This window comes from Bidens hawaiensis, unplaced genomic scaffold (genome assembly GCF_021521415.1).
Source record: "Bidens hawaiensis isolate Kalapana, Puna unplaced genomic scaffold, B.hawaiensis_p1.1 tig00015874_1, whole genome shotgun sequence".
Taxonomy (NCBI): domain Eukaryota; kingdom Viridiplantae; phylum Streptophyta; class Magnoliopsida; order Asterales; family Asteraceae; genus Bidens; species Bidens hawaiensis.
The window spans coordinates 1-27,381 of record NW_027492421.1 but is presented as its reverse complement, the minus strand read 5'-3'; positions in this window follow the sequence as shown (position 1 = coordinate 27,381).

The window sequence follows — 27,381 nt, the reverse complement described above, 5'->3', positions numbered from 1 at the left end:
AGATGGCCGTCGGCAGGGCGGGGGAGAATCCTGCCTCCGTGACTGCACAGAAACTTCACGCCGCCCGAAACGGATTCGGCATCGCTGCCGCCTGTGATTAATTGTCAGATTTCAAGAAAAAAAAATGGAACGGAGATTATATATATATATATACACACACACACATACATACATGATGATCGTTGATGATGAGATTTGGATTGTGGCATGGATGGATTCACTTGCTGCTGAATTTGAACTTGCCGCCTGTGTGTGTGTTTTTTTTTGTGAACAAATGCAGAAACTAACTTAACGGAATAATAATACTTTTAACCGCTCATCATATTACGGTTTAATAGAATAATATAAAATAAAAGTTACATTTGATTGTATTATATACATGGTTGTTGTCTCAACCATTTCAAAGCAAATAAAATTCTGAGGTATTTTGAAGAAAATAAAATAATTGGTTTGTATTTTCGAAATTTATTTTCATGAGTTTTAAAATATATGAACGAATAAAGTTAGGAAATGTGAGTTTCAATTATGCGTCTCACAAGAGGAAAATTAGAGTTTTAGCATTATGTCAGCAATAGTAATAGTGTGTTGGTTCGTAACCCTCAAAGTGAATCTAGGATGCATTAAATAGGTGTTCACATGCATATTTGTTAAAAAAAATGAACCTTATTCGAGTGAGAGCTTCAAACCCTATATTTATTTATAATAACAATTGGGCATGCATACCCTGAACATATATGATAGAAAATTTTTATTTTTTTTAACATCTAAATGTTTACACTATTCGGCAAAGGCCAGAATACCCGGTATTTAGAGTATTTGGAACAAAAATATGTTCTAAAAAATATCGGTTTTTAGCAATCAGTTTAATCTAGTGATGAAAAAAAAATTGAAGGCTTGCAACGAGGAGGTATTTATTGTCAATGTTATGGTCCGCGTGATCACGCAACAACAAAATGAATTTGCAACGAATTCATATAGTTAAAATTGTCACACCCCAACCTAAAGCGGAATATACCGGGGCGCGATATAATTGTATCATAGCTCAAAAGACACTAAAGTAAAATACACGTGCCAATATCTAAATTATTTATTTCATATGTCAAGTACGCAAAGCACAACATTGTCTCAAAAGAAATAAACATTACATCTTAAATAATTAAAATTAAAATTCAATAAATAAGTCTTTATTCATAATGCAACCTAAGGTCCAACTATTCTTTAGTTTGTTTCTTCATCCAATATAGCTATATGCATCATACGTGAAAATAAATAGTTTGTCAATATAAAGTTGAGCAAGTAATCATAGTTTTTTGAATACATATAATATTGAAAATGACAATTCCTTGCGATAAATATGAACTACTACAACTATCATAACAATAAATATAAAAATTGTCTTTTCACTCGAATCACATAAATAACGAGCTACTCCGACGTCGTATGATCATACTAATGAGGATGAGGATGAGATACCAACCACCAAAACAAAAAATAAACACATAATCGCATTTGCACGTATAATTAATTGAGCAATACCATATCACGCAAATAATGGAATTGTAGTGAAATAAAATGGAGTTGTGAACGCATAACGCCCCCAAAATATAAAACGGTAAAAAGGGGGTGTGAATTACTTACCTTATAGGTAGATTAATGAGGATGAGATAATAATAAAAAATGAGGATGAACACGTTCAAGCCTTCGAGATACGTCAACAAAGAATGCCCTAATTATTAAAGGTAATGTTAATTACATATAAGCGAAGTATTAACAAAACTTAACGATTTTGGATTCGATTGTTTTAAGAAAAAGTTTATTATTAGAACTTCATTAATTTAATGATCAAAATTATTATTATTATTATTGTTATTATTATTATTATTATTATTATTTTTGTTGTTGTTGGTGTCGTCGTCATCATTATTATTATTATTATTGGTATTTGGTAAACGTTAATGGTTATTAAAATTTTCTTCTTCCAATATAGCTATATGCATCATACGTGAAAATAAATAGTTTGTCAATATAAAGTTGAGCAAGTAATCATAGTTTTTTGAATACATATAATATTGAAAATGACAATTCCTTGCGATAAATATGAACTACTACAAGTATCATAACAATAAATATAAAAATTGTCTTTTCACTCGAATCACATAAATAACGAGCTACTCCGACGTCGTATGATCATACTAATGAGGATGAGGATGAGATACCAACCACCAAAACAAAAAATAAACATATAATCGCATTTGCACGTATAATTAATTGAGCAATACCATATCACGCAAATAATGGAATTGTAGTGAAATAAAATGGAGTTGTGAACGCATAACGCCCCCAAAATATAAAACGGTAAAAAGGGGGTGTGAATTACTTACCTTATAGGTAGATTAATGAGGATGAGATAATAATAAAAAGTGAGGATGAACACGTTCAAGCCTTCGAGATACGTCAACAAAGAATGCCTTAATTATTAAAGGTAATGTTAATTACATATAAGCGAAGTATTAACAAAACTTAACGATTTTGGGATTCGATTGTTTTAAGAAAAAGTTTATTATTAGAACTTCATTAATTTAATGATCAAAATTATTATTATTATTATTATTATTATTATTATTATTATTATTATTATTATTATTTATGTTGTTGTTGTTGTTGTTGTTATTATTATTATTGGTATTTGGTAAACGTTAATGGTTATTAAAATGTGTAACCAAGATATGATATTTATAAATAATACCCATTATGAATAATTAATCATTATATATTTATATGTATTTGTATATTTATATATATTTTGTCGAAAAATTAAATACTAGTTTTGATGACATGTTATGAAATAGGTGGATTCATTATTATAAGCACTTTACTATTTGAACGTTAATAAGTTATTAGATCGGTGTGTTTAAACGAGTGATAAAACATTTAAACTATATTAATTATATATAATCATTATATAAAGGTATATATAAAAGAAAGTTGTGAAACTAGGGCCAAGATGAGGAGAAATAATCATCACGGGGTTCGGTTTCGTTAAATTAATGTTTATTTATTGTTATATTATGATTAAAATGTTCAAAACAAAAGAAATTAAGAGGAAACATTGAGTCAGGCTTAGGAGGGGATCGAACCCGGGTCCCTGGCCGGTTCAGGCCTTAACACGCATAGACAAACCATCAGACTAGGTTCCTCAATTGTTAATATCTTGGAAACAGTTAAATAAATAAACAGGTTCGGTTATTCATATCCATTTACATAAAAACACTAGCTCTTAAAACCGTTGATTGGTTCATTGTTTGTTGTAATTTATTTGGGGGTTTTGTTCCTGGTTTAAAAACGAACAACAAGCATGTTTCAATTACCCGGATTGAAGACAGATTAAGGGTGAACGGCGACTAGGGTTTGTGGCCCGTTCTTGGTATTAAAGCTTATACAGATGGCTTCGTTTGCTGCTACTAGGTTAGGGTTTTGTTTCGTGATGTAGAGATGATTGAGTGTGCAGGATTAATTGTGTTTTCGTCGTGTTTATATAGTAATTTAGATTCGGTTGAGCCGCGAGATTAATATTACGCAATTAGCTGTGATTGTGATTCGTTTTCTATAATTAACATGTCGGTGTGATGCATTTATGATTAGCTAAAGATTTGATGAGATCAATTTTTGATCATACCCGAGAATTATGGAACAAGAAAAGAAAAGAAAAGAAAAGGTGGTGATGGCCGGCAATCGTGAAGAAGGAAAGAGAGAAAGGATGTTTGAATATTTTTGGTAAATATTTAAAGATTGGTCCTTCATCTTTTGTGGTGGGTGCAAAAATGATTAAGAGCTTAGTTTAGGGGTTGATTAGGCAATTCTTTGATAGTTAGAATATTTTATATATAAAAAATAATAACCGAAACTAAGTCGGTGTCGTGAAATAGAATAGCTGATCAATAATAAATTTATTAATCTGATTAAATAAAATAGTACAAAAAATAAAATTTTAAACGGATCTGGTTTTAGCGTCCGAAATGTAACGAATTTTACAGTATTCACAACTTTTTGAAAATTTCGTCCTGAAATTAGAATACAAGAAAAACAGAAATTAAAATAAGAATAAACCCAAATTACTAATTCATTTTCGTAATAAACGAAACAACACAGATGTTCGAGTGACCCGGAAAACGCTACAAATGGGTAATATGACAAGTCCACTTATATATAGGATGTACCAGCGGCGTATCCATCATGACCTTGTCATCTTATATATCATTTGTATCGTTGTCCTTTAGTCCCTCGGTTCTGAGTTGTTCGCACACCAACGTACTCACCATGACTTCCATGCGAGGGTTTCGGTAATTATGCATGCACTCGTAATTACTTATTTCGTCGATTGGTCCACATGGTTCGTTCCTTTTGGTGGGTTAAAAATCATACATACACGTTTAAGATAAATCTTTTTGAAAGTCAAAGTAAATTCGGGGTGAAGGCGAAACAAAATTTAATGACCATTGAAAAATAAAGAAAACCCTTGAAGTTAAATATTAACTAGTGTAACACCAAAATGATTGAACAAGCTTAAATATTAAAATTTTTTAGAGTTAATGTATATCAAGATCGAACGTTTGAAAGACGTAACAAGTTGTCGGGTACTAAAACGAGAAATAAAAAAACTCTTTTTATAGTAAACGAAAATAATCATCACAATAGTTAAGTCGAATATACGAAACATTGGGATTCATGAGAGGCTAAAAAAATGTGTAAACATATGATAACCACAAGAAACCAACAAAATTAGAGAAATATTGATGCAAGTCGTAAGTTTGTGATATTCTCGAGGAAGTCTAGCCGTTATGGGGAGAGTGTAAGTTGGTGACGCTCGTATTGAGATAATGATAAATCGTAAATGAGAATATAAAATCAATAAAATAAAATGCGTGCATAGGGCTCCTATTAGATAGCTACGCCTTAACCAAGTACACAGCCCCGGTTCGAAAGTGACCGGTCATAAGCAGCCCAGATTACGGTTCCTATTAGATAACCAGGTACATAGCCATGCACATGGTCCCGGTTTTCACTAACAATTACGTTTGAGGTCACCGGTCATAGGCCGTTAAATTGAGTTGATCATGAGCAAACAATTACTATTCTAAAGATAGCTATAGAGAATGCATCTCGTGCTTTTTGAGGGGAGTAAGTGAAGATGGATATATCAAATGTAAACACCAATTCATTAATAATATTGAAAATTTGAGTACAAGGAGACAATATTCAAAAGAGAAGAACAAAAACAAAAGTAATAAATGCGAAAATAAAAAAAAAATGTTGCTTGCAGCGTTTGTCTTCTCGGGGTAGGTCGGTCTTTAGGCATAATGACTAGTGTGAAGTGATGCCATTATTCCTAAGTTGCAACTCATTGGCGTTGGTGTAGTACACACGTCCTTGCATGCCCTGATTGGCTTCATTCGTTTGGGTTTGCTCGGCTTGGTTTGGTTGAGGTTGAATAGCTTGGATGGGTTGGGCTTGCATTAGTTGGGCTTGGTCGACTTGATCGGCTTGAGGTTGGAAAGTTTGGGCTTGATATATTTGGAGTTGATTGGTTGGGCTTGGGTAGGTTTGAATTTGATAAACGAGTTTTGGACATGCGTTCTGAAGATGGTCTGGGCTACCGCAATGATAGCAGGCTCGTATAGTTGGGAGAGATGGAGCATATGGTAGGGCATATGGTTGGGGAAATTATTGAGTGATGGGTTGGGGAATAGGGGAGTTAAGTTACGTTTTCATAGGCTCTCGACAATATTGGGTGAGGTGGCCGAATCGGTGGCAATTGGTACACATTCGGCAAGTGGATTGGGTCAAATGGTGACGTTGGCAAGTGTTGCAATATGGGTGTGTGCCGGTGTATGGTTTCTTGGTTGGAGGGGCTTGTTGGGCCTGTTATTGGGCTAAGACAAAGTTTTATGAATTGGGCTTTCTTTTGTTATTGCGGTAATTAGATGAGTTGTGGTTGTGGTTGTGTTTGGAAGATTCGGGCTTGGACTCTTTAGCGGGTTTGGATGCGGGCTTATCTTTGGGCTTTTTGGAACTTTTCCGCGTCAAGGTCCCGGCCTTAACATGGTTTTCAGTGAGGGTACAGGCTAGGGTAATGGCATCATGAAGTTCTTTCGGGTCACAACTAAGGACGGAATCTAGGATTTGCATCGGCAAACCCGTGATGTACTTATCAATGGCACGCTCCTAAAGAGTAACCATGTGCGGGATGAGGATGCTCAATTCGTGAAACCGATCGTTGTAAGCAGTTTTATCACCTCCATCTTGCTTCAAATTTCAGAATTCTTCTTCCAACTTCCGGAGTTCATATTTCGGGCAGAACTTGTCTAACATGAGCTTCTTGAGGTCATCCCATGGCAAGGCCATGGCAACCTCAGCCCCAAGGTCCTTCTTTTTGCAATTCCACCAAGTAAGGGCACTCAATATGAAAACGCTTGAGGCATAAGTGGTCTTTTTGTCATCCGAACATGCACAGTGGAGGAACACGCTTTCCATGTGCTCGAACCATTGAATAAGTATTGTAGCATCCTCAGTCCCAACGTAATCGGTCGGGTATGGTTAGCGTTGGTGAATTGCTTGATAGAGAAAACATTAGGGTTCACGGAAGCATTAGTGGCATTCACGGTTTGGAGTTGAGAGATGACTATTGGGAGGGCTGCCATGTAACACCCCGACCAAAGGCGGATTATACATCGGGGCGCCACATATTGTTTCATTACTCGTGACACTATTGGGTGTCAATATTTAATAAATACATTCATTCGCGCACGCGCAAAGTAAACATAAGATAACAAAATCATCATAAATCAATATATTATAAATCATAATATTCGAACAACAATAACTTGTCTTGATACATTTTTAATCTAGGTCCAAAATAAAGAAAACTTCCTAGGTTATCTCGAGCTCCAAAACAGCTACTGCAAACCTGAACATGTGTTAAAATAAACGTCAAACACTTGCGTGTTGGTGAGAAATCAAGTTTAATACAATACATAGATAACAATAAATCTGCGCGCAACATGTGTATGTCTGGTTTTCAACAAGGGTGTAATCTGATCGGGACCAACTCTAAGATTCATAAGACTGCCAGTGCTCACAATTGAGCTCACAAACAAGACAAACTGTGCATGTGTAAACAAAAGAGAAAATCATAAACGATAGTTCTCCCGTGTTCATCTAATGGTACCATGAGAACTGCGGAATAGACCGACAAGACGGTTAATGATCCACACATACAAATAAACAGCCAAGTCTACGTCCTCAACACATGGGATACTGCGCGACTAAAGTTCATAAACAAGTTTAAGACTCTAAGTTTGTATGAACACATGAACATCCCAAAACATTAAAAGCAAAAAGGGATTAGGTACGAGATTACTCACTTGATAAACGATGCGGTGTAAGATAAAGCAAGAACCAACTTTAAACAAGCACAAGTTAACCTATAAATAAGATTATTGTTTTAATGAATTGATTTAAGTCTTGATTATAAGTTAGCATAATTAATAAGTAAATTATTATTTATAATATATATATATTACCGGAAAAGCAGGGCAGAATAGAAAGGAAGACGGAGGCAGAGAGGAAGGCGGCAGAGAGAGCAAAGGAAGAGAGATAATAAGTGTTTGTGTGTGTAGTGTTAAGAAAAATAATACTATTATTTATAGAGAAACCCTAGGGAACACAATCCCTAGAAAAGGGGAAAAGATCTCAAAAAGCAAAAGATTCCAAAAGCAAAAGATATCAAAAGATATGGTAGCTGCAGGGGACAAGAGAAAGCTGTCAGGGAACAGTAAACAGGCGTGGGCGGTTCAGATAAAGGTACTGGTCAAGCATGGCAAAAGCAGATCTCAAAAGATAATGTCAGTCACTTTTTCTGTCAACCAATGGGGTTGGTGCGCATGCTGCGCCAAAAGTGGCTTTTCAGACATAAAGCAGATTAGGTCAACAGCTCAAAAGATAAGACAACACAAAAGCCAACGGCTAGATTCAACAGAAGAAAACTCAAAGGGTTTAGCGCGAGAAGGCTAAGGCGCGCCGCGGGAAGAATCACATTTCTTAGCGCGCCGCGGGAGGAACTATAATTCCTAGCGCGCCGCGGGAAGAACTATAATTCTCCGCGCGTCGAGGGATGAACTACGATTCCTAGCGCGCTGCGAGAAGAACTACAAATCCTTAGCGCGTCGCGGGAAGAACTACCGTTCTTCGCGCGCTGCGAGAAGAATTACAATTCTTAGCGCGCTGCGAGAAGAGTTCGTCTCGCGTATCGCTGAAACAGGTGGTCTTCACGCAGGATTCCTTGTAAGGGGTCTGGCGCATGGAGCTGCGCAGACAACCTTAGGCGGGAAGGAACAAAGGACAAGCAAAGAGTTAGAAGAAAAAGAGGGAAACAAGGCTTAAGGGCGGAACGACGGCAAGAGAGAGAAAAAGGCGGGACGGCGACAAGAGGGAAAAGAAGGCGGAGAGAGAGAAGAAGAGGGACGGGACGGCGGAAAGAAAGAGAGAGAAAGAGGCGGGAAGGAAAAGATATATTATTATTAAAAGTAAAATATAAGTATAAATAAATATTAAATCACAAAAGGAAGAGATCGAGTCAGAGAAACGGGTACCTGGGTCGGGTCGGATCAGGGCAGATGTCACAGTCTCCCCTACTTTAAGAAATTTCGTCCCGAAATTTATCTCGAAGTAGGTTGCGCAGAGAACAGGTGCGGGTACTTGATCTTCATTTGATCTTCCCTTTCCCATGTAAACTCGGCTCCGCGCTTGGACTCCCAGCGAACTTTCACGATAAGGATACGACTGCGCTTGGTTTGCTTAACCTCGCGATCCATAATCTCAACAGGCTTCTCAACGAAATGCATAGTTTCATCAACTTGAACTTCATCAAGTGGAATGTGAAGGTTCTCGTCGGCTAAACACTTCTTGAGATTGGATACATGGAACGTTGGATGCACATTACTGAGCGCGGGCGGCAGGTCAAGTCTGTAGGCAACTTTTCCTACACGCGCGAGAATCTTAAATGGTCCAACATATCGAGGAGCAAGCTTACCTTTCTTCCCAAAGCGGACAACACCCCTCCAGGGCGACACTTTGAGGAGAACAAGATCACCAACTTGAAATTCGAGAGGCTTCCGCCTACGATCTGCGTAACTCTTCTGTCGGCTTCTGGCAGTCAGCAGATGATCACGGATCTTGGCGATTTTATCAGTTGTCTCTTGAACAAGTTCGGGTCCTGTGATTTGAGCTTCTCCCACTTCGCTCCAACAAATCGGGGAGCGGCACTTACGACCGTAAAGTGCTTCAAATGGGGCCATACCAATACTGGAATGATAGCTGTTATTATAAGAGAACTCGATCAAAGGCAGGTGTGAATCCCAATTGCCTCCAAAATCAAGAACACAAGATCGGAGCATATCCTCAAGAGTCTGAATAGTTCGCTCAGACTGACCGTCAGTCTGGGGATGATATGCCGTACTCATGTCCAAGCGAGTTCCTAGCGCAGATTGGAGAGATTTCCAAAAGCGAGATATATAACGGCCATCGCGATCGGATATGATGCTCAAAGGAGTACCATGGCGGCAGACAATTTCCTTGACATAAAGCTGCGCGAGTTGCTCAACACGGTAGTTTTCACGAATGGGCAGAAAGTGAGCAGACTTAGTCAAACGATCCACTATTACCCAAATGCTATCATGTTTGCTTGCTGTCAAAGGTAACTTGGTAATAAAGTCCATCGCTACACATTCCCATTTCCACGTAGGAATTTCTGGTTGTTCGAGCAAACCAGATGGGCGTTGGTGTTCAGCTTTCACTTTAGAACAAGTCAGACATTTAGCTACGAACACAGCAATATCCTTTTTCATACCGGGCCACCAATAAGTAATGCGCAAATCCTTGTACATCTTATCAGCGCCAGGATGAACGGAATATCGAGATTTGTGCGCTTCACTCAGGATATCAGCGCGAAGATTCTCATCAAAGGGAATCCAGATGCGATTGAGATAACAGAGAATTCCACTCAGATTGGGCACAAAATGTGTTTCCGCGCCACACGCTAACTCGGCGCGAAGGTTACCATTACTGATGGATGCGCGCTGCGCGCCACGAATACGCGATTCAAGGTTGCTTTGAATCGGCGCGAAGTGAAGCTGGGTGCGCGGCAAGATACAGTTAAGCTGGCAGGGTTTTCGGCTGAGCGCGTCGGCTACCACATTAGCCTTACCAGGATGATACCGGATCTCACAATCGTAATCGCTGATGAGTTCGTTCCATCGGCGTTGCCTCATGTTGAGTTCCTTTTGATCAAAGATATGCTGAAGGCTTTTATGGTCAGTGTAGAGGATACACTTAGTACCATAAAGGTAGTGTCTCCAGATCTTCAAGGCAAAAACAACTGCACCAAGTTCGAGGTCGTGAGTTGTATAATTCTTTTCATGAACCTTGAGTTGCCTTGATGCGTAAGCGATAACCTTGCCTCGTTGCATAAGAACACAACCGAGACCTTGGTTGGAGGCATCGCAGTACACGACAAAATCATCATTACCCTCAGGTAACGCAAGAACAGGAGCTTCACACAACAATCGCTTGAGCGATAGAAAGGCTTCTTCTTGCTTCGAGCCCCAAATATATGGTTTACCTTTGTGCGTTAGAGCTGTTAAAGGCAAAGCGATCTTCGAGAAGTTCGAAATGAAGCGCCGGTAATAACCAGCTAAGCCCAGAAAGGAACGGATCTCAGAAGGAGAGGATGGCGTAATCCAGTTCTTGATTGCTTCAATTTTGGATGGGTCGACATGAATACCCATCTTGTTAACAACATGGCCAAGAAACTGTACTTCATCCGACCAAAATTCACACTTGGAGAGCTTAGCATAGAGTTGCTCAGCTCTAAGCTTCTGCAACACCAACCGAAGATGTTGCTCATGCTCGGCCTTGGTCTTAGAATACACCAGAACATCATCGATAAACACAATCACGAATTTATCCAAGAAAGGCCTACACACCCGATTCATTAGATCCATGAAAACGGCGGGTGCGTTGGTTAAACCGAAGGACATGACCAAGAATTCAAAATGGCCATAACGAGTTCGAAAAGCTGTCTTCGGAACATCTTCATCGCGGATGCGCAACTGGTGATAGCCAGAGCGGAGATCAATCTTGGAAAAACAAGAGGCACCTTGGAGTTGATCAAAGAGGTCGTCAATACGCGGTAAGGGATACCGGTTTTTAATGGTGAGTTTGTTCAACTCGCGGTAATCAATACACATGCGAAACGATCCATCTTTCTTTTTAACGAACAACACCGGAGCACCCCAGGGCGAAGAGCTAGGGCGAATGAATCCTTTAGCAGTCAACTCTTGAAGTTGGCTTGCCAATTCTTGCATCTCAGCGGGCGCAAGACGGTAAGGAGATTTAGCTACGGGGGAAGCACCAGGGACAAGATCAATACGGAACTCGACTTCACGAGCGGGAGGGATACCAGGAAGATCATCAGGAAAAACTTCAGGGAAATCACGCACAACAGGGATATCGCGAAACTTCTTTTCTTCAGCAGGTTTAACCACATGGGCTAAGAATGCAATACACTTCTTCCGCATGAGCCTTCGGGCTTCGGCGCAAGACATAAGTTTAAGACCGCGGGAGGGTTTCTCGCCGTAAATATGAAGATCACCATTTTCTCGAGGAATGCGAATCAACTTCTTGGCGCAAATAACTTCGGCGCGATTCTTCGAAAGCCAGTCCATACCAATGATAACATCAAAGCTCCCAAGAGGCATGGGGATGAGGTCGATCAGAAAATCGTTTTCGTTAAGGTTAAGCGTACAATCCTTAATCACCGAGTTAATTAAAACAGTTTCGCCGTTAGCCAATTCAACTGAAAAATCTTCTTTTAAGTTATCGCGCGGTCGCGCAAGCTTCTGCTCGAAGGCGCGAGAGATAAAACTTCGATCGGCGCCAGTATCAAAAAGTATAGAAGCATAAAATACGTTAAGCAAAAATGTACCATTAACTACGTCATTATTCGCTTGCGCTTGGTGCGCGGTTATATTAAAAGCTCGTCCGCGTGTCGCTTGGTTCGAAATCTGGTTCACCGGATTCGCTTGCGTGATTTGCACTTGTAGTCTCGGGCACGCGTTCCGGAAATGACTGGGATCACCACAGTTAAAGCACGATCTGGGTCGTGGGTTTTGGTAGGTTGGTTGAGGGTTTTGCGGGTAGACTGGTGGTGTTGGCGCAATTGGATTGGCGAGAAGGACTCTACAGTTTTCTGCAAGGTGGCCAGCGCGGCCACATCGGGTACAAAGTCGACATGGGACTTGAGGTGGGTGGTGAAGTCTACAGGTTGGGCAAAAGGGGTGGTTTCCTGTGTAAGGTTTCTTAGGTGGCGGGGCAGGGAGTGCTGAATTGGTCAAGGCATAGTTGTGGACTACAGGAGGTGTTGGGTAGGCTGTCAGTGGGTTAGGCGCGTAAACTGGGGGTTGGTAGATGGGTTGCTGGACAATGGGCGGGTTGGTAAGCGCGTAAGCTTGTCTGCGCCTACGTTTCTGGTTATGGTTTGAGGGTTCTGGTTTGGTTTCTGCGGGTTCAGGGGCAGTTTTGGTGAGTTTGGTCTTTTCTGTTCCCCGCAGGAACAGGGTTCCTGCTCTGACATGGTTGTCGCTGAGTACAGCGGCCAACTCGATGGCGTCAGAGAGGGTTACTGGGTTTCTGGCCCATACAGAATCTTGAATTTTCATGGGGAGACCCCCAAGGAATTTCTCTATGGCTCGGCGGGAAGGGGTAACAAGGTGAGGGACAAGCAGGCTTAGTTCATGGAAGCGCGTCGCGTACTCGCGCGCTTCACCGCTGTATTGCTTAAGATTCCAAAATTCTTCCTCCAGGCGCTTAACTTCGTTGGGAGGGCAGAATTCTCGCGTCAGAATTTCCTTAAATTCCTCCCAGAGCATGCTAGAAGCAGCTTCTGCGCCACGCGCATGAGCTACTCCATTCCACCATGTAAGCGCTCTGGATTCCAGGACACTAGAAGCATATAGGGTTCGTCTGTCTGAGGGGCATTGGGTGTGGAGGAAAGTGTTTTCTATTTTCTCAAGCCACTGGAGCATCACGGTGGCTCCTTCAAGACCTGTGAACTTTGGAGGGTTACCCGCGTTAAAGGACTTAATGTTTTAACTAGAGGTGTTGGTATTGTTTTGGCTCAAAGCTTGGGCTATTGCGGCGGCCATTTCCTGGGAACGTTGCAGCGAACGTCTGCGCGCGGCTTCCTTCTTCTTGAGATGGCGAGCTGATAGCGGAGGCATTCTATAAAAGTTTTAATTTTAGTTAATATCTTGGTTTTAGCGCAAAGTATAACCTCGAAAAGCTTGGTTTCACGGAGTCAGTTACTGTCAAAAGTTAAAGTAAAATAAATGACCCTAAATGCAGACTTAATAAAGGTAACGAATTCGAATCAAGAATCGACAATTCATGTATCACCATGACTTTCCGAATTCCCAATTTAAAATATACGAGCAAACGAGTATTGGAGATTGGCGATTCATGTATCACCATGACTTTTCAATCTTCAATATAAAATGTACAAGAAAATGAGTATTGGAGGTTGACAATTCATGCATCACCATGACTTTTCAAGTCTCCAACCTCAGAACATAATCGTAAATGGAAATTGAAAATCAACTATTCATGTATCACCATGACTTTTCGGATTTTCAAATCCAACAAACGAATATGTAAGTAAAATCAGTAAAAATCGAAATTCAACAAAAATCGAAATATCGCGAAATAAAACATAAAATCATACACTGCGCAAGCGCGAGCATATTCATAAATAACGAGTAATTAACAATAAGCGCGCAAACATTAGATTTCTCTCATGCGCGAGAAGGGACTCTTAGGTATTCTAGGCCGTTACGTCTAACCACCTATCCTAAAGTCAACGAGCTCTGATACCAATCTGTAACACCCCGACCAAAGGCGGATTATACATCGGGGCGCCACATATTGTTTCATTACTCGTGACACTATTGGGTGTCAATATTTAATAAATACATTCATTCGCGCACGCGCAAAGTAAACATAAGATAACAAAATCATCATAAATCAATATATTATAAATCATAATATTCGAACAACAATAACTTGTCTTGATACATTTTTAATCTAGGTCCAAAATAAAGAAAACTTCCTAGGTTATCTCGAGCTCCAAAACAGCTACTGCAAACCTGAACATGTGTTAAAATAAATGTCAAACACTTGCGTGTTGGTGAGAAATCAAGTTTAATACAATACATAGATAACAATAAATCTGCGCGCAACATGTGTATGTCTGGTTTTCAACAAGGGTGTAATCTGATCGGGACCAACTCTAAGATTCATAAGACTGCCAGTGCTCACAATTGAGCTCACAAACAAGACAAACTGTGCATGTGTAAACAAAAGAGAAAATCATAAACGATAGTTCTCCCGTGTTCATCTAATGGTACCATGAGAACTGCGGAATAGACCGACAAGACGGTTAATGATCCACACATACAAATAAACAGCCAAGTCTACGTCCTCAACACATGGGATACTGCGCGACTAAAGTTCATAAACAAGTTTAAGACTCTAAGTTTGTATGAACACATGAACATCCCAAAACATTAAAAGCAAAAAGGGATTAGGTACGAGATTACTCACTTGATAAACGATGCGGTGTAAGATAAAGCAAGAACCAACTTTAAACAAGCACAAGTTAACCTATAAATAAGATTATTGTTTTAATGAATTGATTTAAGTCTTGATTATAAGTTAGCATAATTAATAAGTAAATTATTATTTATAATATATATATATATTACCGGAAAAGCAGGGCAGAATAGAAGGGAAGACGGAGGCAGAGAGGAAGGCGGCAGAGAGAGCAAAGGAAGAGAGATAATAAGTGTTTGTGTGTGTAGTGTTAAGAAAAATAATACTATTATTTATAGAGAAACCCTAGGGAACACAATCCCTAGAAAAGGGGAAAAGATCTCAAAAAGCAAAAGATTCCAAAAGCAAAAGATATCAAAAGATATGGCAGCTGCAGGGGACAAGAGAAAGCTGTCAGGGAACAGTAAACAGGCGTGGGCGGTTCAGATAAAGGTACTGGTCAAGCATGCAAAAGCAGATCTCAAAAGATAATGTCAGTCACTTTTTCTGTCAACCAATGGGGTTGGTGCGCATGCTGCGCCAAAAGTGGCTTTTCAGACATAAAGCAGATTAGGTCAACAGCTCAAAAGATAAGACAACACAAAAGCCAACGGCTAGATTCAACAGAAGAAAACTCAAAGGGTTTAGCGCGAGAAGGCTAAGGCGCGCCGCGGGAAGAATCACATTTCTTAGCGCGCCGCGGGAGGAACTATAATTCCTAGCGCGCCGCGGGAAGAACTATAATTCTCCGCGCGTCGAGGGATGAACTACGATTCCTAGCGCGCTGCGAGAAGAACTACAAATCCTTAGCGCGTCGCGGGAAGAACTACCGTTCTTCGCGCGCTGCGAGAAGAATTACAATTCTTAGCGCGCTGCGAGAAGAGTTCGTCTCGCGTATCGCTGAAACAGGTGGTCTTCACGCAGGATTCCTTGTAAGGGGTCTGGCGCGTGGAGCTGCGCAGACAACCTTAGGCGGGAAGGAACAAAGGACAAGCAAAGAGTTAGAAGAAAAAGAGGGAAACAAGGCTTAAGGGCGGAACGACAGCAAGAGAGAGAAAAAGGCGGGACGGCGACAAGAGGGAAAAGAAGGCGGAGAGAGAGAAGAAGAGGGACGGGACGGCGGAAAGAAAGAGAGAGAAAGAGGCGGGAAGGAAAAGATATATTATTATTAAAAGTAAAATATAAGTATAAATAAATATTAAATCACAAAAGGAAGAGATCGGGTCAGAGAAACGGGTACCTGGGTCGGGTCGGATCAGGGCAGATGTCACATGCCACGATTCCCTTCGTAATACGAGGTGACATGCGACGGCCAGAGTTGCTGATGCGGCGTTTACTTGTTAATGAGGTTTGAAGACATACTGCAAGGATAAAATGTGTAAATTTTATAAGACCTGGGTAGATATTGTAAATTTATAAGTTTGTGTAAATTGATGCTTGTGAATTCTATTTAATAATTTGAGGTTGAGTTTGTTGTTGAGGTTGAAAATGATGTCATTTTTATGAGGCTTGATTTTATAAGTGTTGACGTTTATGAGGAATAAATAAATAAATAAATATAACATAACTTAAAATTGAAATATAAAGTTTCATTTGTTGGTTAGGATTTCATGGACCACCATGGTTCCTTCCAATGAAATAAATAAATAAATATAACATAACTTAAAATTGAAATATAAAGTTTCATTTGTTGGTTAGGATTTCATGAACCACCATGGTTCCTTCCAACGAAATGAAAATATCGAAAATCAAATGAAACTGTTGAAATATTCATGTATTAATTTCACAAAATCGTTGAAAATTGAGTTGTGAGGGGTGTTGAGATAGGTGGTTGAAGTACTTCGGGAACCACCCCGTATTTGTGTACTTCAACCAACTATTCAACTAAAACACAATACGGAAAACCGAGTTTAGCCACGTATCACCGTGAATTAGGTTATAAATTAAGGATGTGATTGTCACATGACCACGATTGATACAATGAGGGTAGTAGATTCGTGAACGTTTGGTGTGATACGCTTTGGCTTAACAAGTTTCACACTCACACCTCACCCTCCAGGAAGGCAACCAGGTCTCGCGGCTGATCGAGATTTATGCGCATTACACTTCCTTAGGCTCTCAAGCCTTGGTGTCAAGGGATCGGTGTACAGGTGTGTCCCCCTTACAGTTACTACGTATCCGTCACACGAATCATCCTCAAGGAGAGGAAGTAAAAGGTGGGATTTCTTAAGGAAATTACCGATTTAAAAATCATCCTAAAGTTTTGAAAAATGATTTTGAGGCATAGTCTCGAAATAAGTATATGCTTTGGTGTACAATTGTATATGATTAACAATTTAAATAAATTAAGCAAAATTTTAACAAGTAGGGTGCACGTATAGGAACACGTATAGGGACCCTAAGCATGCTAGTAGGCCGTTACATCTAACCACATATCCTATAGCCTTCGGCTCTGATATCAATACCAATCTGTCACACCCCAACCAAAGATGGAATATGCCGGGGCACGAAATAATTGTATCATAGCTCAAAAGACAATGCACGTGTCAATATCTAAATTATTTATTTCATATATCAAGTACGCAAAGCACAACATTGTCTCAAAAGGAATAAACATTACATCTTAAATAACTAAAAATAAAATTCAATAAATAAGTCTTTATTCATCATGCAACCTAAGGTCCAACTATTCTTTAGCTTGTTTATTCATCCAATATAGCTACCTGCATCATGTGTGAAAATAGATAGTTTGTCAACATAAAGTTGAGCAAGTAATCACGGTTTTTTGAATACATATAATATTGAAAATGACAATTCCTTGCGATAAATATGAACTACTACAACTAGCATAAAAAAAATATAAAAATTGTCTTTTCATTTGAATCACATAGATAACGAGCTACTCCGACGTCGTATGATCATACTAATGAGGATGACGATGAATACCAACCACCAAAACAAAAAATAAACACATAATCGCATTTGCACGTATAACTAATTGAGCAATACTATATCACGCAAATAATGGAATTGTAGTGAAATAAAATGGAGTTGTGAACGCATAACGCCCCCAAAATATAAAACGGTAAAAAGGGGGTGTGAATTACTTACCTTATAGGTAGATTAATGAGGATGAGATAATAACAAAAAGTGAGGATGAACACGTTCAAGCCTTCGAGATACGTCAACAAAGAATGCCTTAATTATTAAAGGTAATGTTAATTACATATAAGCGAAGTATTAACAAAACTTAACGATTTTGGGATTCGATTGTTTTAAGAAAAAGTTTATTATTAGAACTTCATTAATTTAATGATCAAAATTATTATTATTATTATTATTATTATTATTATTATTATTATTTATGTTGTTGTTGTTGTTGTTGTTGTTATTATTATTATTGGTATTTGGTAAACGTTAATGGTTATTAAAATGTGTAACCAAGATATGATATTTATAAATAATACCCATTATGAATAATTAATCATTATATATTTATATGTATTTGTATATTTATATATATTTTGTCGAAAAATTAAATACTAGTTTTGATGACATGTTATGAAATAGGTGGATTCATTATTATAAGCACTTTACTATTTGAACGTTAATAAGTTATTAGATCGGTGTGTTTAAACGAGTGATAAAACATTTAAACTATATTAATTATATATAATCATTATATAAAGGTATATATAAAAGAAAGTTGTGAAACTAGGGCCAAGATGAGGAGAAATAATCATCCCGGGGTTCGGTTTCGTTAAATTAATGTTTATTTATTGTTATATTATGATTAAAATGTTCAAAACAAAAGAAATTAAGAGGAAACATTGAGTCAGGCTTAGGAGGGGATCGAACCCGGGTCCCTGGCCGGTTCAGGCCTTAACACGCATAGACAAACCATCAGACTAGGTTCCTCAATTGTTAATATCTTGGAAACAGTTAAATAAATAAACAGGTTCGGTTGTTCATATCCATTTACATAAAAACACTAGCTCTTAAAACCGTTGATTGGTTCATTGTTTGTTGTAATTTATTTGGGGGTTTTGTTCCTGGTTTAAAAACGAACAACAAGCATGTTTCAATTACCCGGATTGAAGACAGATTAAGGGTGAACGGCGACTAGGGTTTGTGGCCCGTTCTTGGTATTAAAGCTGATACAGATGGCTTCGTTTGCTGCTACTAGGTTAGGGTTTTGGTTCGTGATGTAGAGACGATTGAGTGTGCAGGATTAATTATGTTTTCGTCGTGTTCATATAGTAATTTAGAGTCGGTTGAGCCGCGAGATTAATATTACGCGATTAGCTGTGATTGTTATTCGTTTTCTATAATTAACATATCGGTGTGATGCGTTTTTTACTAGCCAAAGATTTGATGAGATCAATTTTTGATCATACCCGAGAATTATGGAACAAGAAAAGAAAAGAAAAGAAAAGGTGGTGATGGCCGGCAATCGTGAAGAAGGAAAGAGAGAAAGGAGGTTTGAATATTTTTGGTAAATATTTGCAGATTGGTCCTTCATCTTTTGTGGTGGGTGCAAAAATGATTAAGAGCTTAGTTTAGGGGTTGATTTCGCAATTCTTTGGTAGTTAGAATATTTTATATACAAAAAATAATTACCGAAACTAAGTCAGTGTCGTGAAATAGAATAACTGATCAATAATAAATTTATTAATCTGATTAAATAAAATAGTACGAAAAATAAAATTTTAAACGGATCGGGTTTTAGCGTCCGAAATTTAACGAATGTTACATTAAGCGGATGGGATGGGGATTTGGTGTTCTTGGGGATTTTAACGATGTTCGGTTCTCTTAAGAAAGAAAATATTCAGGTTTTGACCCGTCTTTTGCTCAGGCTTTAAGCGAGTTCATGTGGATGGATAAATACTCCCCATGATAGCTAGAATTTCACTTATCATAAAAGTAAAGGAAGAATATTTAGCAAGATTGACAGGTTGGGTTGTTAATCACGATTTTGTGGATAAGTGGTTGGATTCTTCGTTCTATGCTCTTCCTCGTTACTTATATGATCATGCGCCAATTATTCTTATTCTGACCCGTTAAACTATGGCCAGTGTCCTTTTAGATTGTTTAATTCGTGGTTGGATAAGAGTGAATTTGAGGAAGTGGTAGCTAATGCTTGCTCTTTGTTTGTGTGTGAAGAAGAGCCGGACGTCCTTTTGGCAAAAGCAATTTAAGCATATCAAGTTCAGAATCAAAGAATAGGTGTGGGAAGATCGGTGAAGGATAATGAAAAGTTCGAGGCGGCTTTTAAGGAGTTGCTCGATATTGATGTGTGTATAGAAGAGAGACCTTTGTTGGAAGAGGGGGAATGGACCAGAATCGAATGCCTAAAAGAATTAGCTGTCTTGTTGGAGCAAAAGACGAAGGATACTCAACAGAAAGCTAAAATGAACTGGGCGTCTTTTAGGGATGAGAATTCAGCTTTGTTCCATAGAATGATAAAGCATAAAAATTTATCAAACAGAATCCGTGGGCTAAATATAAACGGGAGGTGGGGTTCTATTCCAAACAAGGTCAAGATGAAGGTGACGTAAGGTATAAATCATGATTGTTGCCCATTCTCATTCGTTGTGTGAATATAAATAATTACAATGTTTGTAACCCACAAAACAATATCTCCTAGTATATTGGTAAATAATATAAGATATGTACAATGATGTTATGTAACTATATTATCTCTATCAAAAGGTCTTAAAGCATTTCAGGGGCTCGATTTAGGTTCTGTTTGTTTTTGCTTAAAACGTTTGCAAGGGGCTTACGTCTGCGGGCGCGCAGACATATGTTTCTGAAGACTGTTTGTTTTTTCAAATGAAAAGGATCTGAAAAATGCTTTTATGGTCTTAAAAAATAAAATATTGTTTAACTTCTTCACACTCTTCACATCCTATCAACTCCCAATATCCAACACCACCACCACCACCGTGCGCCACCACCACCACACACTGTCCGCCACTCACCACCACCACCACCACCCACCGTCACCGTCCACCACCACCACCCACACCGTCACCCACATCGTCCACCACCCACCACCACCACCACCACCGTCCATCACCACCACCACCCACCGTCGGCCACAACCACCATCCACTACCACCACCCACCATCCGCCACCACCGTCTACTACCCGCCGTCACCGTCCACCACCACCCACACCTTCCGTCACCACCACCACCATCCACTACCACCACCACCACCACCTCCACCGTCCACCGCCCACCACAACCGTCCAACACCACCACCCACAGTCCACTACCACCGTTCACCGCCTACCCAATCGTCTACCACCACCCACTTCCATAATTCGTACACCACCACCAATTATTTTAGCAGTCTACAAATGTTAAATGACTTCTATCTACTGTGATATGTATGATATATAACTACTTTTCAGCTTATGCAGACGATATCCAGTTTATTAAACAAACAGTATTAAATTTTCAGATTGCAAACCTTCATACCACATGAAATCAGATGAAATCAGATTGCAGACAGTTTTTGTCTTTAAAAACAAACATCACCTTAGTACACTGTTGAATTCGAGCCCTAAGTTGAATAGAGAAGGTTTTAGACGGTTATCAAATGAGGAGGCTTAATTTTTTGTTGAATAGTTTTCAAACATGGAGATTAAATGGGCCGTTTAGGAGTGTGGGGAAGCCCCGGCCCTAGGTCCTGAACAATTTTCAAGCATGAGTTTTGAATTCATAAAAAGGTAGTGGCAGTTTTTTTAGGAGGATTTTGGTAACTTACTAAAGTTATTATATAATAAAGCAAAGATGGACCGATATGTTATTCGTCCTTTATAGCTTTAATTCCAAAGTTAGGTGACCCGAGTTTGTTACAAGTTTTAGACTGATTAACCTCATAGGACATCTCAAAGATTGTGTCAAAAATTCTTCCTAATTGTTTAAAAAAATGTGCAAAAGTCGGTTATTTCGAATGCCCAATTGGCTTTCTTAAGTGATCGGTCTATTTTAGAGGGCCCATTTATCATACACAAAATTATCACGTGGTGGAAAAAAAAAGAAAAAACCTGGGCTTTTACTAAAAGTCAATTTTGAAAAAAGCACATGATCATTTAAGCTGGAAGTTTTTAGATGGGGTAATGGATAAAATGGGGTTTCCAAGTTTATGGAGAAATTGGTTTTATGGGATAGTGTCGTCAGCTCGTTTGTCCATTTCATTGAATGGGGCATCCACGTTCGAGTTTAAATATCCTATAGGAATCCGACGAAGGGATCCGATTTCTCCGTTTCTGTTTATTATGGCTATTGTAACATTTCGGATTTTTCGTATTGCATTTGCTTATATTTACCTAAATTGGGAATGAAATTCTGATCCTTTGTATTAATAAAATCTTTCATTTATTAGTAATTAACTTTGTTTAATTTATTTTATATCCTCATACCATTCAAACTCGTCAAACAACCATTAAAAACCCTTAAAATCGTTATTTAGGTTAAAAATAGCATCTTTAGAAGTATAGGGACTAAAATTGACAAAATCAAGCATCAGAAGGACACTCGTCGCGCCACGTGGGGAGCCTATTCCTAGTAGGTCGTGCGACGCGGGGAATCATCTGTGCAGACCAGAATCATTTGAAAGTTTGGTTTATCACCAAATCGTTTCCTTTTTTAGTTAAATCATGAAAATTAAGCTACAAGAAATGTTATGTGGTATTGCAACATGTCCAAGTTCATTACTTTAGTATTATAAACAAATTTGTTAGTTAAAATACTCGATTTTTTCATTATCTGATTATTTCTTTTTCCTTAATCAAGCCCATTACCAAATTCATTTATTAAAAATAAATTTAAGGCTTTATTATATAAACTAAAGTCTCATAAACCCTAACACTTCCTGCAAGTCAGCATCCATCATCCGAATCTGACTTCTCTTGGTGAATATTGTGTTCTTCCTCAAGAGTTTCATCTTTGGTTTGACTTTGGTGTTTCAAGATTCTTTGAATCGTATTTTCTCATCGCTCCTTTATAGTTGTCTTCTGATAGAACGTGTGTTTTTACATGAATATCAAAAGCCCTCAACCAATTCTAGTGAATGAGGGAGTTTCGCAGGTCAATTTGATCCTGACCCGTTTAGGGTTATAATAGTCAATTATTGTGTTTAATCGATTACTACTTCTTCTGGTCAAAATTAGCTTTTGGGTCAGAAGACTTTTATGTTTTCCTTGACATTTTGAGTGTCTGACCAGAACCTGACTTAAGATTTGAAGTTTAGATTCTGAAGAGTACTGCTCGGTTAAAAATTAAGTATTTCATATCTTGAGTTTTATTTATCCGTTTGCTGTGATTCCAGCGGTGTTATTGTCACACCCCGCCAAGGCGGAAGCACAGGCACATGACGTCATGTATATCGTAAGCATATGATTATCGCCAAAACGGTAGCATTAGGATACCAATAGTTTCAAAAGCGTTTACAAACCAGAACATGTTTTTAAATAAAATCAGTTTGAGACAAAATTGGGATTTCTCGTATATGACCCTAAATATCAATAGGGTTATACAAGCGAAACCCCTCCAAAAGGTTTCCTAATTATGCCTTGAGGTCCCGTCTTCATGATTCCCTACATGCTTGTGAATTCTCTAAAAAACACACATTTTAAAAGTAACACAATAGTTGGTGAGTTCACAGATTTTGAGACTCGATATGAAATCACGTTATTCAAAAATCATTGAATCAGTTCACAAGTAAGTATACGATAATCTGTTGAAACAAATACGATGATCCTTCGTAGACTAACTAAATCTACGAATTAATATGACGAACCCTGAGCCTAAACCAATTTACGACTTATATCCTTTTACCCTGTTCAAATCTCACAGATGGAATATACGCACCCTGTTTCGATTTCAATATCGGAGGTTAGCGCGACTAACCTAATAGTAGAGGGAAATGTCAACCTCAATAGTACTATTCGTATATTCCTGTGGCTAACTCCGTTAGCTAATGGTTATAGTATGCAAGCAAGGGACTTTTAGTGTTTTACCATTATGTCAGCAATGGGTGTTTTGGTTTGTAACCCTCAAAGTGAATCTAATATGCATAAATACGTTTTCACATGCATATTTAAAAAAAATGGACCTTATTCGAGTGAGAGCTTCAAACCCTATATTTATTTATAATAACAATAACAATTGGGCATACATACCCTGAACACATATGATAGAAAAATATTATTATTATTTTAACATCTAAATGTTTACACTATTCGGCAAAGGCCAGAAGGTATTCTGAGTATTTGGAACAAAAATCTGTTGTAAAAAATATCGGTTTTTAGCAATCAGTATTATCTAGTGATGAAAAAAAGATTGAAGGCTTGCAACGAGGAGGTGTTTATTGTCAATGTTTATTGTCCGCATGATCCGCAACAACAAAAAGAATTTGCAACGAATTGATAGAGTTAAAAGCGGATGGGGCGGGGATTTGGGTGTTCTTGGGATTTTAACGATGTTTGGTTCCCTTAAGAGAGAAAAAAGTCGGGTTTTGACCCGTCTTTTGCTCGGTCTTTAAGCGAGTTCATCGCAGCTGTGGATGCATAGATACTCCCCATGAATGGTCGAAATTTCACCTATTATAAAAGTAAAGGAAGAAAATTTAGCAAGATTGACAAGGGTTTGTTAATCACGATTTTGTGGATAAGTGATCGGATTCTTCGTTCTACGCTCTTCCTCGTTATTTATATGATCATGCGCCAGTTATTGTTATTTATGACCAGTTAGACTATGGTCCATATCCTTTTAGTTTGTTAAATTCGTGGTTGGATATGTGTAGTTAATAGCGGTGGGATAGCGGTTAGCACACCTTTGCAAAATAGCGGTGCCAATAGCGGTCCAAATAGCGGAACCGCTATTAGCGGCGCTATTGGCTGCTATTTGACCGATTTTTTATTCCTAGATAGCGGTCATAGCACCGATTTTCAATGTTGGTATATTTAGGCTAAATTAAGAAAATGCCAAAATAACTCAAACTTCAAATTTGATCTTTTATTTGTTTATAACAAGTTTTTTATCCAAATCCTAGAAAAGTCATGTTCTCGTTCTTTTGTCTACCAACGATTCATTGGTTGATCTGAACTAGGAGGAAGATTTCATTGCTTATGATTAAGGGTGTTCAAAAGAATCTGAATCCGTATCCGTATCCAAAGAATCCGAAAATCCGTATCTGAACTATCCGAATTTTCGAATATCCGAATCCCAGATATCCGAAATTTCGGATTCGGATTCGGATAGTAATTCTGGGAATTTTCGGATAGTTCGGATATCCGAACTATCCGAAATATTAAATTTAATATTTTTTTAATTACATTTTATATTCAATAATCATATTATATAGCATTTTGAAACTTTAATTCCTTTTTTACAAACAACACGTTCAGTACTCCACTAATATTTGAAACATTCTGAAACATAAACCTTCCATGACTCATCGCCGTTTTCCGCTTCACAAACGACGGCGACGACCGTTCTCCCTCGCCGATAGTTGTTCACTCGTCTCCTCTCCGGTGTTCTCTAATCTACTCGGCCATCGCCTCCAGATCCATTGTTCTCTGGTTCTCGATGGTCTCCCTCAGATGGCGGTGGTCGGATCATCCGAAAATGGTGGTCCAGATCTAGTTACTTTGTTAATTTTCTAGACCTGTTTCTAAGATGTTCAAATTTCGGATATCCGATTCACTATCCGATCGGATATCCGAAATTTCGGATATTCGGAATTTCGGATTCGGATTCGGATTCGGACAGTGAAATCCACTATCCGAAAGGACCGGACTAATCTGGTTTTGAACACCCCTACTTATGATGAGTCATATTTCAATTATTGATACTTTTGTGTTTTTTACTTTTGATATTACTATTAATATATATATATAGGGTAAGGATCCTAAGAGAGTCATTGGTAAATTGAAAACTTTGAGAACCAATTTGGAGCACTAAAAAAACTCTAGAAAAATATTTAAAAAATTATTAAACAAACAAAAAAAAACGGAAATTTTTAAAAAGTAAAAAAACCAAAATTCTTATATTTCATTCTGGTTTCAGTTAAAAAAAAACCGAAATCTTTTTTCTTTTTAGTTCGTATTATACCTATACACACATGTATACTTTTATTTAATCTCTGGTTACGTATTGTACACATATGTACATTATCATTTACCTTAAATTATACATATGTGTATAGGAAAAAACATGTGTGTACATATATACATATATGTATGATAAAAAAAACCGATTTTTTTTCTTTTTAATTCGTATTATACCTATACACATATGTATATTTTCATTTAATCTCTAGTTACGTAATGTACACATATGTACATTATCATTTACCTTAAATTATACATATGTGTATAGAAAAAAACATGTGTGTACATATACGTACATACTATACATATATGTATAATTTAGCTAAACCGAGATTTTTTTTTGTTTTTTATTAGAAACCGGGATGATAAATAAGAACTTTGGTTTTTTTAATTTTTTTAAATTTTGTGTTTTTTTTTTGTTTTATGATTTTTTTTATTTTTGGGTTTTTTTTGTCCAAAATGGTTCTCATAGTTCTCAATTCTCAAAAAGTTCTCACATGATCCTGATTCTCTATATATATATATATATTTATGATGCATGATATTAAAATTACCGCTTTCTCACCGCTATTCCACTGCAATAACCTATATCTCAAATAGCGGCCCTTGACCGCTAACCGATTTTTTAGAGCATTAACTACATAGGGTTGGATAAGAGTGAATTTGAGGAAGTGGTAGCTAATGCTTGCTCTTTGTTTGTGTGTGAACAAGAGCCGGACGTACTTTTGGCAAAAACAATTTAAGCATATCAAGCTCAGAATCAAAGAATAGGTGCAGGAAGATCGGTGAAGGATAATGAAAAGTTCGAGGTGGCTTTTTAAGGAGTTGCTCGATATTGATGTGTGTATAGAAGAGAGACCTTTGTTGGAAGAGGGGTAACGGACCAGAATCGAATGCCTAAAAGAATTAGCTGTCTTGGAGGAACAAAAGACGAAGGATATTCAACAGAAAGCTAGAGTGAACTGGGCGTCTTTTGGGGATGAGAATTCAACTCTGTTCCATAGAGTGATAAAGCGTAAAAATTTGTCAAACATAATCCATGGGCTAAATATAAACGGGAAGTGGCGTTCTATTCCGAACAAGGTCAAGATGAAGGTGAAGGAAGGTATAAACCACAATTGTTGCCCATTCTCATTCATTGTGTGAATATAAATAATTACAATGTTTGTAACCTAGGAAACAATATCTCCTAGTATATTGGTAAATAATATAAAATATGTACAACGATATTATGTAACTATATTATCTCTATTAGAAGGTCTTAAAGCATTTCAGGGCTCGATTTAGTGAACTGTTGAATTCGAGACCTAAGTTGAATAGAGAAGGTTTTAGACGAATATCAAATAAGGAGGCTTAATTTTTTGTTGAACAGTTTTCAAGCATGGAGATTAAAAGGGCCGTTTAGGAGTGTGGGGAAGCCCCGGGTCCTGAACAATTTTCAAGCATGACTTTTGAATTTATAAAAAGGTATTGGCAGTTTTTTGAGGAGGATTTTGGTAACTTACTAAAGTTATTATATGATAAAGCAAAGATGGACCGAAATGTTCGTCCTTCAT